We start from the raw sequence: 13,080 nt of genomic DNA, 5'->3' as shown, positions 1-13,080 counted from the left end.
GATGGCTCGGCAGTTAATTAAAAGCACTTACTGCTTAAGCATGAGGGCTTGGAAGGACCTGAGACCAAATAAAAAGGCAGAGGTAGGAGGATCACCATGAGTTCCAGGCCACCCTGAGACTATATAGTGAATTCCAGGTCAGTATGGGCTAGAGTGAGACCCTACCTCGAAAACAACAACAAAAAATGCTGGTTGTTATCCCCAGAGACCTGAGAATCACTGGGGCTCACACTCACTGACCAAAACAAACAGGAGCTCCAGATAGAGGGAGAGACCCTATCTCAGGGAAGTACGAGGGTGAACGGTAAAGAAGGACACCTGAAGTTCTCCTCTGGTCACAACAAGCTCATGCGTAGTGTGCACATCTGAACACACATGTGCATACATTATACATAACACACCAGACCACAGATAGTTGAAGAAAATACCCATAGCCCTTCAGAAGAATCACAGTTGTCTAAGAATAACAAGTCTGAACAAATGCTATAAAATCTAAATACAACCGTGGCCCTAGGTCTGATCAGATGCCTGGTTTTAGGGCATCGACATTGGAAATTAAAGACATCTTTGGACACTCCTCCATCTCCCACCAGCTGAGGGAAAGGTAGACTTGAACTCAGGAAGTCTAGGTTCTAGATCTTGCACATGCCACTTCTGCCTGGGATGGGTTGGTGCCTGCACTGTCTTTTTCATGGGGAAGCGACATGAAATGAGAAGTTCCCCTCCCCCATGTGAATGTATGTGTGTGTGTGCATGTTCATGTGGGGGGGAGCGTATGTGAGTGTGGGTTCATGTGTGTGCACGTATGTGTGGAAGACAGTGGACAACCTCTGGTGTGAACCTCAAGAACTCCATCCACCTCCTTTGAGACAGGCTCTCTCACTGGCCTGGAGCTCAACAGCTAGGTGAGACTGGCTGGCTCCAGGGATCCACACTGGCATTACAGATGTACACCTCTACACCCAGCATTCAGACGGATGGGCTCTGGGAATCAAACTCGGGTCCTTCTGCTTGCAAGGCTTCTGCGCTATCTCCTTAGCATGCCTCCTAATTCCTAAACCAGTATGTCTTTTCAACCATCTTTTTTTCGTTTTGTTTTGTCTTTTTTTTTTTTGGAGGTAGGGTCTCACTCTAGCTCAGGCAGACCTGGAATTCACTATGTAGTCTAAGGGTGGCCTCGAACTCATGGCAATCCTCCTACCTCAACCTCCCAAGTGCTGGGATTAAAGGCGTGCGCTACCACGGCCAGCTTTTCAACACCTTTCTTGACTTCCCACTGATCAATAGTTGAATAGTAACTCAGTTTAAGGAATGCAATGCACTACATGTCCTGCACAAAAATCATAGTCCTGTTCTCACAAAATGCTAAGCTTCCCCCCCCACTCTTTTTTTGTTTTGTTTATTGTTTATCGAGGTAGGGTCTCACTCTAACCCAGGCTGACCTGGAATTCACTATGTATTTTCAGGCAGGCCTCGAACTCAACAGCGATCCTCCTACCTCTGCCTCCCAAGTGCTGGGATTAGAGGCATGCGCCACCATACCCGGCCTAAACTCTGTCCTTGTTTGGCTTTCCAGACACCACATTCTTCTCACCTCCGCTCCTTCTCAGTCTCTGTTGCTAATCTCCCTTAACCAGTGACCCTTTTACTTCTGCCTTGGATGACATCATGGGCTGCCTGAGCTCCAGGTGCTGGGGATCCCAACAACCTGCTCCACAACGTCTGACATACTAAGGGAGCCACAAGGATGATCAGGCTGGTCTAGAACTTGTCTTCAAGGCTGCAATTGCCGAATACATCACTATTTTCACGTACCTTTGGGGTGGCTTTTCACGTGAAAATAGTGATGTATTTGGCAATTGCAGCCTTGGTTAGAATTCGTGTAATTCATATGAGGTAGAAACCCCAACACCCCTCAAGCCACCTCTTGGGGAGTCTTCTGCCCCAGGCCCATTCTGTCTACTGAACATCGCTCTCAGTGTCTCACAGGTTCCTATAATTCAACAGGCTGTAATTAGATTTGGTGTCTTTCCTTTAAAATCTTTTCCTCCTCCTATATGTCTTGAGCAGAAATCTGGGCAAACCCTTTGATTTCTTTCTCCCTTACAACTTAAAACACTCAGCAGGTCCTGGAGGTTCATCAAGCCAACTCCCATCTTCTCTCTTCACCCCTCTTGCCCAGTGACCATAATGACCTTCTCGGTGGCATTTCTGCTGCCCATCCCCCTAGCCTCCGTCCATAGTCCATACAAAGAAAACTCTCATACACCCACACTCCCCAACTAGTCCCAGCTGCTCCCCACTGCCTCAGGAGAGGTGCAGACCTCTTCACTGGCATGCCCGGTCAGCCCAGGACCTGGCCTGCCCCATTCCAATCAGTAATCAGCATGCCCCGCCACTTACAGTTCATTCCTGAGCAGACCTACTGTGCCTCTGGGCCTTGCTGAACTGTTCCCTGTGCCTAAATGCCCTGGTGAGCACCTACTCATTTCTCAAGTTTCTCGAGTAGACTCGGGTTCATTAACTGCACAACAGCCGCCAAGCACAGATGCCTATGCAAGACATAAAGCCGTTCTAAGCCTCTCCTGGTTTTTTTTTTTTTTTTTTTTTTTTTTTTGAGAGAGAGGGAGAAAGGGGCACAGAGAGAGAGAGAGAGAGACACAGAGAGAGAAAGAGCATGGGCATGCCAGGACCTGCAGCCTGCTGCAAATGAACTCTAGACATGTGCGCCTCCTTGTGCACCTGTGCAACATTGCATGGTTGCATCACTGCACATGGCCACATGGGACCTGGAGATTTGAACATGAGTCCTTAGGAATCACAGGCAAGCACCTTAACCGCTAAGCCATCTCTCCAGCCCCTTTTCTCTTTGCATGTGTTTGTGTAATGTGGCGTGTGTGCGCATGTGTTGTACACACATGTTGCAGCATGAGGCACTCGCATGCGGTGGCTGGAGCAGAACTCTTCTGGAGTCTCTTACTTATGGCGTGTGTGTGTGTGTGTGCATGTGTGCGTCCAGGTGATTCCCTGGTTTTTGCCCTATCTTGCAGACCCAGGGTTATCAGCACACATGGCCATGTCCAGCTGTTTACATGGGATCTGGAGATTCGAACTCGGGAAGTTTCAGGTATCCCTCAGGCCCTCATACTTGTGCTGAACACACACTTAGCTGCTAAGCCATTTCTCCAACCCTCCTGATGCTTTATGTTTGTTTGCTTTTGTTTTTCAAGGTAGGGTCTCGTTCTAGCTGAGGCTGACCTAAAATTCACTATGTAGTATCAGGGTGGCCTTATGGTGGCTTATGGTGATTCTTGGTGATCCTCCTACCTCTGCCTGCTGGGATGAAAGGTGTGCACCACCACGCCTCTTGACATTTTGTTCTCCTTTGACCCTAGCAGAAATAACCAGTCCCTCCTCTGATCTCAGGAGACTCCTAAATGTCTTAACGTTGACTTCTGTGGCACCTAACTGCTCGTCACTTTTGTACATAACTGAGCCCTCACAGACTAAGACAGCTGGAGAGGAGTTTGAGCCTTCTTCATCCCTGTAACCCAGTACCAAGCACAGGCCCAGACCACCCAGGGCAGGCTCAGAAGCTGCATGCATTGTGAGTACGGGAAAGCGCCTTGCAAACCACACAGAGTAAGGTTACCACTGCGATGGCAAAAGTGAACTTCCCTTTCCTGGGGAAGTCGGAGCCTAAATGTGATCTACCAAAGTCTGCCCGGCCTCCTAAGGAGAGATGGTGGAAGAAGCCCAGGGCCTTCCACTTCCTCTAGTGCAAGTGCAAGGGGAGGTCAGGGAGTAGCTGCCAGCTTCTAAGTTACCCAGAGCTTATACAGTAGAAGAAAGACACGGGTTCATACTAGGTGGTTCCTGGCAGGCCTCTTGTTGGACTGCAACAGGGAGACAGACAGGCGGAGGCAGGACAAGGAGAGGGCTTACAGTGGGCCGGTACCCTTAGGCAAGGTGCCCCTGCCCATGGGCACTTTCCAAGCCACACCACACCCTGTGTACCTATTCTAAGAGCCTTTCTTGCTTAACCTCACATGATTGTGTCCTAACTTCCAGCCCCTAGGATCTACCCACGATGCAAACAACAATGGCATCTCTTAATATGTTCGTTTAAACGATAGGAATTCAAATATCAAGCTTAGCCAAGGAAGGAAAAAGGAAAGCAAGGATGGGAAGGCATGAACAGGGTGGGGGGAAGAGAACAAAACAGAACAAGGAGACACAGCCATGTAAACCTACATGTCCAGTTAAGAGAGAGCATAGGGGCTGGAGAGATGGCTGAGCGGTTAAGCGCTTGCCTGTGAAGTCTGAGGACCCCGGTTCGAGACTCGATTCCCCAGGACCCATGTTAGTCAGATGCACAAGGGGGCGCACACGTCTGGAGTTCATTTGCAGTGGCTGGAGGCCCTGGCGCGCCCATTCTCTCTCTCTATCTGCCTCTTTCTCTGTCTGTCGCTCTCAAATAAATAAAAATAATAAAAATGAGAGAGAGAGAGAGCATGGGCTATGAGTCCTGAACCTGTAGCAAGGGGAAGAGCATAAGCATCTTGGCATACTGTAGCATTTCAGGACACCTACTTCATACTACACAGCTCCCACTTCCTCTGGTACTCAGGGACTGCACTTCTAAAAATAGACAAGCAGGCTAAGATAAACTTAAGTATCAAGAGCCTGTACGAGCTGGGCTTGGTGGTGCACACCCACAATCCCAGCACCGGGAAGGCTGATGCGAGAGAACCAGGAGCTTGAGACCACCTTGAACTAAAGAACAAGTTCTAAGCCAGCCAGTCTGGTTTTGTCCAAAAAAGAGCTAATATGTCTGCTGCCCCCTCTCTCCAAAGGACTTTCAAATCTAATCTTTTTAATATATATATAGTTTTATTTTTCACCTTACCTGCTGACTTTTCCACCAAATTCCATCCTCCCAGTAACAGAGTTACCCTCAGGCAGCTCTTCCCTCCCAGTTCGACCTGACTCAAGTCTTCCAGGGGAGGAAGGAGGTCTGCGGGATAGCTTTGCATGCCTCACTGCTCCAGACATTGTTAAGAGCTCTGTGGCTCCTTCATAATGACCTGACAATGAAATCTGGTCCTATGGTAACCACCTTTTCCAGACAGCCATGTCTGTGTTGCTGGGCCATCTTTTTTGGAGTCCCTTGGGAGCTTGGAGGGTTCCTTGGATTCCTTAGTGTTACCCAAGCCACATTCTACTAAGTCACAAGATGGCCAAGATGACTTAACAGGTTGATAACAATTAAAATCAAACAAAAAAGATCAATTAAGGGCTGAGGTGTAGCTCACTGATAGAGCATGTGTGAGGTCCTGGATAGAATCCAAAGGAAAGGGAAAGGAAATCAACTAAGGCTGGAGTGAGATAATGAGATAATATAATGGTAGGAAGTCCATTAAATACATATGCTACTCTCTTCTTCTTCTTCTTCTTTTTTTTTTTGCAGGGGTGGGGGGTTCAAGGTAGGGTCTCACTCTAGCTCAGACTGACCTGGAATTCACTATGTAGTCTCAGGGTGGCCTCGAACTCACAGCGATCCTCCTACCTCTGCCTCCCGAGTGCTGGGATTAAAGGTGTGCGCCACCATGATCAGCGCTACTCTCTTCTTAAAGACCGGCCCTCTACCCCTGGCATTTTCTTCTTCTAAGGATGCCTAATAGAAATGGACTATTCATTCAACATGTGTGACCTTAAAGAAGTACCTTGTCCTCTCTGGCCCTTGGTTAAAATAAGAGCTTTCAAAAAACAAAAAAAAAAAAATAAATAAATAAAAATAAGAGCTTTCAACACAAAGGCAGGTTTAAATCCTTAACCTCATGGATTTGGTGATATGCTGTTACTACAGTAACTATTAAACTGGGGCTGGATAATAATAGTCCCTGAGATCCCTAGTTCACTATTTTGAAGAACAGCAGATTCCAGAAAGTACTGGTTTATTAAATTCAGTTTATATATAACTTTCCAGAAATGATTTTCTATAAAATCCCAGCTCTGCCAGTATGTAATCATTAAGGATTATTTCAGTTACAAATGAATTCATCCAGGAGTGGTGGCTCCTGCCTGTAATCCCAGGAGAGCCTGCCACATTCTCCCAGCACTTAGTACGTGGGTGCTAGGGATCCGACTGTGGGTCCCCATGTAGACATAGCAAGTGCTTTACCAACTGACCATCTCCCCAAGCCCATCTCACTTTCTTCAATCATTCAGGTTCCCTCAGGAGGCCAGGCCAATCCAGGCAATACCCCTCTCCCCACACATACACACTTGGTCCAAGGCATAGGGAAGCAAGCATTATGAGGCATGCCAACCAGACCAAATCAGGGCAAGGAGGAGTGACAGCTGAAGCTGGACAGATACTGCCTGACACTGGGGATAAAGTGGTACTGGAAGTGCAGAAAATTAATGAGGTACAAAGCCAGAAGGTGCCAGAGAGGGGCTAACAGGCAGGGGAGGCCGACTTGGGTGTCTGCAATTAAGACCAGTGATCGCACTGGAGAGATGGCTCAGCAGTTAAAGGTGCTTGCTTGCAAAGCCTTCCTTGTATCCACATAAAGACAGATGCACAAAGTGCCGTATGTGTCGAGTTTGCAGTGGCAGGAAGCCCTGGCATACTCACTCTCTTTCTCTCTGTCAAATATATATATATTTTTTTGTTTTTTTTTTTTCGAGGTAGGGTCTCAGTCTAGCCCAGGGGCTGACCTGGAATTTGTTATGGAGTCTCAGGGTGGCCTTGAACTCATGGCAATCCTCCTACCTCTGCCTCCCAAGTGCTGGGATTAAAGGCGTGTACCACCACGCCAGGCTTTTTTTTTTTTTTCTCCAGTTTTTTAAGGAAGGGTCTCACTCTAGCTCAGCCTGACCTAAATTCACTATTGTAGTCTCAGGGCGTCTTTGAACTCACGATGATACTCCTACCTCTGCCTCCTGAGTGCTGGGATTAAAGGTGTGTGCCACCATGTTTGGCTCAAATAAATAAATATTTTTTAAAAGACCAGGCATCATGGTTCTTGGGGCTTAGTTTGTGTGCATACTGGTGCATAAATGGACAAAAATCAATGACAGCCCATTGTCTCATCATCACCATCACCATCATTATCATATTGCTGTAAGTTCGAGGCCGCCTTGAGACTACATAGTGAATTCCAGGTCAGCCTGGGCTACAGTGAGACTCTACCTCAAACCCCCAAAAGTTATATATATATAAAAAAATAATGGCTTCTGGATTACTTAAAAATCAATCATTTTAAAGCCGGGCATGGTGGCATCTGCCTTTAATCCCAGCACTTAGGAGGCAGAGACAGGAGGATTGCTGTGAGTTCAAGGCCACCTTAAGACTACATAGTGAATTCCAGATCAGCCTGGGTTAGAGTAAAAATTGACCTTGAAAAAAAATTAATCATTTTTATCCACCTAAAAATACTTTATTAGAAATAATTATTTATTTGTGTGAGAGAAAGAGAGTGAGAGAGAGAGAGGATGGGCACACCAGGGCTTCTAAGCCACTGCAAATGAACACCAGACACATGCTCCACTTTGTGCATCTAGTTCATGTGGGTCCTAAGAAATCAAACCTGGTTCCTTAGACTTTACAGGCACTAAGCCATCTCTCTGGCCCCCTAAAAGCACTTTTAAGGAGCTAAAGTCATAGCTCAGAGAAGCCTAAAATAGCCAGAGGCGGTTGCACATGCCTTTAATCCCAGCACTACCGAGGCAGAGGTAGGAAGATCACTGTGAGCTTGAGACCAGCCTGGAACTACACAGTGAACTCCAGGTCAGCCTAAGCTAGAGTGAGATCCTACCCTGAACCTCTGCCTTCCCACCCACCCCCCCAGAAAAAAAAGACCTTAGACCAGAATCAGGGCTTTTCTTTTGTGCAACGCTGTAGTGGATGTTAGCGGAATTCCAGCAAAAAATGGGACAGGGAACCCCTTAAGGGGGAACATGAACAGAGCTACAACGGGTGCAAGATGGTGTCAAGTGGAAGGGAGAAAGAAAGAGTCATCCCAGGTCTCCAGAGAAGCGTGGAAGGTGGGAATGCTGGCCACCAGGGCTTTGAACAAATACCCAAAGTAGGTCACTGGGTCAGGTCTGATTTAGGGCAGGACGGCAGAGGCTAGCCTCCCCTCTCCCCGACCTCGTGTGGAAAGCCCTGACCATCACAGTAGTAGTCTGAGCTTTACCATGAAGAGAGAGGAGTCACTGAAGGCTGCTGAGCAGAATGACCCTTGAAAATGGATTTTTTTTTTTTTTGCTTTGTTTTTCAAGGTAGGGTCTTGTAGCCCAGGCTGTAGTCTCAGGGTGGCCTCGAACTCACAGCAATCCTCTTACCTCTGCCTCCCGAGTGCTGGGATTAAAGGCATGCGCCACCACACGCAGCTAGCAAACAGGTTTTTTTTTCTTTTTTTTTTTTGAGGTAGGGTCTCACTCTAGCTCAGTCTAGGCCAATTCACTATTCAGTCTCAGGATGTCCTCGAACTCCCGGTGATCCTCTTACCTCTGCCTCCCGAGTGCTGGGATTACAGGCATGCGCCACCACACCCGGCACACACAGGCATTTTGAGTGAGTTTATAGAGCAACCCTTTATCTGAGGCTTATTCAAAAGCCTGTGTGTGTTTCAAGAGGTACTTGAGACAGAAAGTCATAAGGCTTTTGCACTGTGTCAAGTAGACCAGAAAAAGAAGATTTAAGGGTCTCATAAAGAGAGGCTTCCAGGAGAACAAGAAGTGAAAGGAAGGATGCTTTACAGAAGGAATCAAATCTGTAGTTCAGAGCAGCCGGTCACAGCATCTGGAAAAGTGCAGCACTTTCTTGGGAGTCTGGAATGCCCTCTTCTGCTAGGGATGCTCGACCTCCTTTTTTGGAGGAAAGTTGTGATGTCCAAACACTGAGCTGTATAGAGACAACCGGAAGGCGGCCGAGAGATAGAAACGCGAACATCAAGCCTCTGCTCAGCCAGCCTTCCACAGAATTCTCTCTCTGCTTCTCTCAGTGACGTTTGGAGGGTTTTGCCAGAGTCCCTATGCTCCTAGTTACTTCTCGTAATGTTTCCTTTTGGAACTATAAGAGTATATTTTTAATACCTGTCCAGTTTTGGACTAGAACTTTTTCACCGCTGTTCCTAAATTTGCACGGCAAGGCAGCAGTCGGGGCTGCTCAGGCCCCATGAAGTGAGCAGAAAGGCAGCAACATCAAGCCCTAAATCAGCACTTACGGAAGGTGGGAGAGGAAGTCAGTGTTAAGTTTCCAATCTTTTTGTTTGTTTGTTTGTTTTTTGAGGTAAGGTTTCACTCTAACCCAGGCTAACTTGGAATAAATTCACTCTGTAGTCTCAGGGTGGCCTCAAACTCATGGAGATCCTGCTGCCTCTGCCTCCAGAGTGCCGGGATTAAAGGTGTGCGTCCCCAGCACAGCAGGTTTCCAATCTTAAAGCAGGCTGCGTGCCACTCGCTGCACAGCAAGCTCTGCGAACACAGAGGCAAATCCAAGCCAGCTTGGGGGACCAGCCAGGGCTTTGTGAGAAACTCAGCCAGGCTGAACTGAAGATGTGGGCGTCAACCGCTCCAGGTAGATCCACCACTCCAAAGAGCAGCCCTGGCCAGAAGCCCCTCCCTGCCATTGTCCCAGCTCCATTCAGAGGGCCTCTAGTCGCTGCTAGTCTCCGCAGGGTTCTGCAAGGTCACAAAGCTCAGCAGGCCCACAGGTCTTTTTCTTTGAGGGCCAGAAGGGAACGTGCTCCTCCCAGCAAGCGGGACACCACTGGACCTTCTCTGAGGCAGCCCTGGTCAGGTGACACAGCTAACCAGGACCTTGACAGTCAAGTTCAGTAAAAACCCAATGTCCCTGGAACAGGAGGTTATGCAACCCCAGGGCGACTCCTACTGCAGTGGGGCTTTTGCTATAAATCTCATTCCTGTGGGACTACTGCAGGATCAGACATCCCAGATTTTCCAGAACTATCTTGATCTTATGTTTGTCCTCCAGTCTCTGGGAAACAAACACACAGGCAATGTTTTGGTCTGACAAATGGTCACTGTGCCCATGAGATACAGCTGGCACAAAGCTGCAGAACAGCAATTTGCTCTCAGAAGAAGCTCCACTGCATAGTTGAGAAGGCCAAGCATGAAGGACCAGCGTGCTAGGGCCACCAAGGCCTGCACCCTGAACAGAGAGGCTGGGCTGCAAAGGCCCGGCAAGGGTTTGATACCATGAAGTCACTTGGCAACCTAACAGGACAGAGTCTTCTGCCCAAGATAGGGTGTAAGGATGAAATTTGGGGCAAGGGCCGGAGAGATGTCTTAGTGGTTAAGGCACTTGCCTGCAAAACCAAAGGACCCTGGTTTGCTTCCCCAGGACCCACATAAGCCAGATATACAAGGTGGCACATGTGTGCCCTGGAGTACCTACCTATTCTCTATCTGCCTCTTTTTCTCTCTCTCTCTCAAATAAAAATAAATTAAAGTTAAAGAAAGGGCTGGGGAAATGGCTTAGTGGTTAAGGCTTTTACCTGTGAAGCCTAAGGACCCTGTTTCCATTCCCCAGGACCCAAGTAAGCCAGATGCACAAGGGGGCGCATGCATCTGTAGTTCATATGCAGTGGCTGGAGGCCCTGGTGCACCCATTCTCTCTGTCTCTCTGCCTCTTCCTTTCTCTCAAACAGATAAATAAATAAAATATTTTTTTTAATTAAAAAAAATTTGGGACAAGAGAAGCATGGCCCTGCACAAATCCAGCACATAGTTTTTGATTGTGTCACAAAGGAACTGTGCAGTCCCTCTGCTACAGCGGGTCACCTCTGAGGCCCTCAGTCGAAATTGTTTGACTCTTTCCAATACTTGCAGACTCGACTCCTTCCTGTAGGGCACTATTGGATAAATGTGAGGACCCCCCCACACACACATACACACACACACCCCATGGTCTGTACTGCAGGCCTCATTCAGGAAGTAGGTCTGGGGACCATGAGGAGCACAGGAGTGAGTCACTCCTCCCCCACCCCACCACCACCACAGACAGCCTCAAAGCCCAACATGGTTTTTTTTTAAGCCAACGAACGTGCTTCCCCTTTGCCCAGAACACAATAAAGGAATTAGGACCCACCTAAATTTCTGCAACTGATACTTCAAGGCTCAAAGTCTAGCTTGCCAACTCAGACTTGCATGATCTGCGGAGCCTCCTTAACAGCTAGCCCCAGTCCAGCCACCCAAGGCAATTCTACTAATTCAAACAGCCTTTCCGTTTAGGAAGGGTTGATAGCTATCTCCTATCTCCTTTTCCTGCTGACGTCATCCCACATTTTCTCAGGACATAAATGAAGGGACAGTTCCTGGCACAGATTTTCAAGCTGGCTTACGATAGGAGTGAAGGGATCCTGAGTCCACTTCAAACTCTCAAGGCATCTGCAAGTTGTCGAAGTTAAAGGGAGAGAGGCAAGGAAATAAACTACCTAGCAAAAGTTAAAGGGTTAAAAAAAATATTTTTTTTTTTCCTTTCCTTTCGAGGCTGCAGTTTCAGGCCCAGATCTGTCCTGAGCATTTGCAATGCAAATCTGGGTCCTGTGTGCCTCCGCCGAGGTCTCTGCACAATAGACAGTGTATAAACATCCACGCCAACAATGCCCGACTGCAATCCCGCTGTCATTACAAACCCGCAGGAAGCTGCAGCTAGGACCAGCACCCTTCAACCTCTCTCCACATCCCATCTCCAAGAATCCGAGGCTCCGGCGCACATCTCGGGCACAGTTCACCGTGTCCCCCCCACCCCACAACGCCACCACCCCTTCCCCCTCCTCCCCGCCACGGCTGCAGCTCACACACAAACCAGGGAGCCCCGGGGCCTGCCGGGGCCCGCCAACCCCCGCTTCGCTCTACTTGGGACGTCATAAACTTTTCAGCTGTTCTTCAAACAAACAAACAACAACAACAACAAAAAAAAATCACCCTGGGCCACGAGGGTACGGAGGGCGGGGGAGAACCCCCATCAGCGTTCTCCAGGCCCATTCCTGCAGCCGCAGCAGTTTTAGAACACAGGAAAGGCGACAAGCCTCGGAGTCCGCTGCAAGCGGCTCGCTGGGCTTCAATATAGAAAACACTCACTTACGTGCGCGGGACAGTTTTCACGGCTAAATTGCAAAGTGTGAGGCCACAGCGATCACGGTGGGGTTCGGGGCGTGGCGGGGAGGGGAGGGGAGAGGAGGGGGAGCGAGGTTGCAAGCAGAAGGGGTTTCTGGTTCAAAGGGGTCCCGGGGCAACTCGGGTTTAGGACTGTCTGGCCAGATTTCTGAGTTACTCTACTTCTTTTTTCTCACTTGAGGGCCAAACAAATAAAGAGGGGGGAATCCTTGCAAGGGGGGGGGGTAATTCCTTTAACTTCCTGCGACCTGATCCAGGGCTGCAAAGAACAGAACCCATTCCTAAGAAAACACCGGGAGAAAGGAGAACGACGATCCCAGGGGAACACCCGGGAAAGGGGGTGTCCGTAGAAGTGGGGCGCGAGGCTTGGACGCTTCCCCCTCTCCCCCCCCCCCGGGCCCCCAGTTCCCTCCCGCATCCCTCCGCTTCGCAATCGCGCTGGGAGACGACGGCCAGGCTGCGCGCAGGGCGGTTCAGCGTCCCCAGGCTCCCAGCTCCGCGCCTGCACCCCCACATGCACGCGCGCACACACACACACACAGCCTGCACCCCGCGGGCCCGGCCCGCCGCGTCCCCGCCGCCTAGCCCGAGCCCCGCGTCTGCACCCCGGCGGCGGGAGCGCGAGGAAGGCGCGCCGCTCACCTGCTCGCCGCGCCCCGGGAGCGGCTCGGAGGGGCGCGGGGCGCCGCGGACTCAAACTTGGTGGCTGTCGGGGCCGGCGCCGTCGTCACTTCCTCGCCGAGCCCGCGGGCGGGCGGTGACCCAGCAGCTCGCGCGGTGACGGCGCGCCGGACACTGCGGCCGCCCGGCCCGCGCCCAGGGCCCCCCGGCGCCCCCGGTGCCCACCTCCACCGAAGCCCGGCGCAGCCTCGCTCCCCGCCGCGTCCCTGCGGGCCCTTGCTGTGGCGCTGGGGAGGGGCTGTTTTG

The 13,080-nt window shown here is 49.8% G+C and overlaps 1 protein-coding gene across 2 annotated transcripts in view; it reads right to left on the bottom strand.

Annotated features, from left to right (window-relative positions):
- The window catches only part of Mideas (mitotic deacetylase associated SANT domain protein), a 74,587-nt gene extending 61,715 nt beyond the window's left edge, over positions 1-12,872 (bottom strand). Inside the window, exon 1 of one of the 2 annotated variants that reach the window (XM_045154081.1) lies at positions 12,796-12,872. The gene's annotated coding sequence lies outside the window, so the exon portion shown is untranslated. Of the gene's footprint in view, positions 1-12,121; positions 12,145-12,795 lie in introns of those variants that run through there. The other variant, XM_045154084.1, reaches the window with a different exon arrangement.
- Positions 12,873-13,080: the final 208 nt, after the last annotated feature.

The sequence above is a fragment of the Jaculus jaculus genome, chromosome 7 (assembly GCF_020740685.1).
Source record: "Jaculus jaculus isolate mJacJac1 chromosome 7, mJacJac1.mat.Y.cur, whole genome shotgun sequence".
NCBI classification, from domain to species: domain Eukaryota; kingdom Metazoa; phylum Chordata; class Mammalia; order Rodentia; family Dipodidae; genus Jaculus; species Jaculus jaculus.
This window is presented reverse-complemented; position numbering and strand designations above follow the sequence as displayed.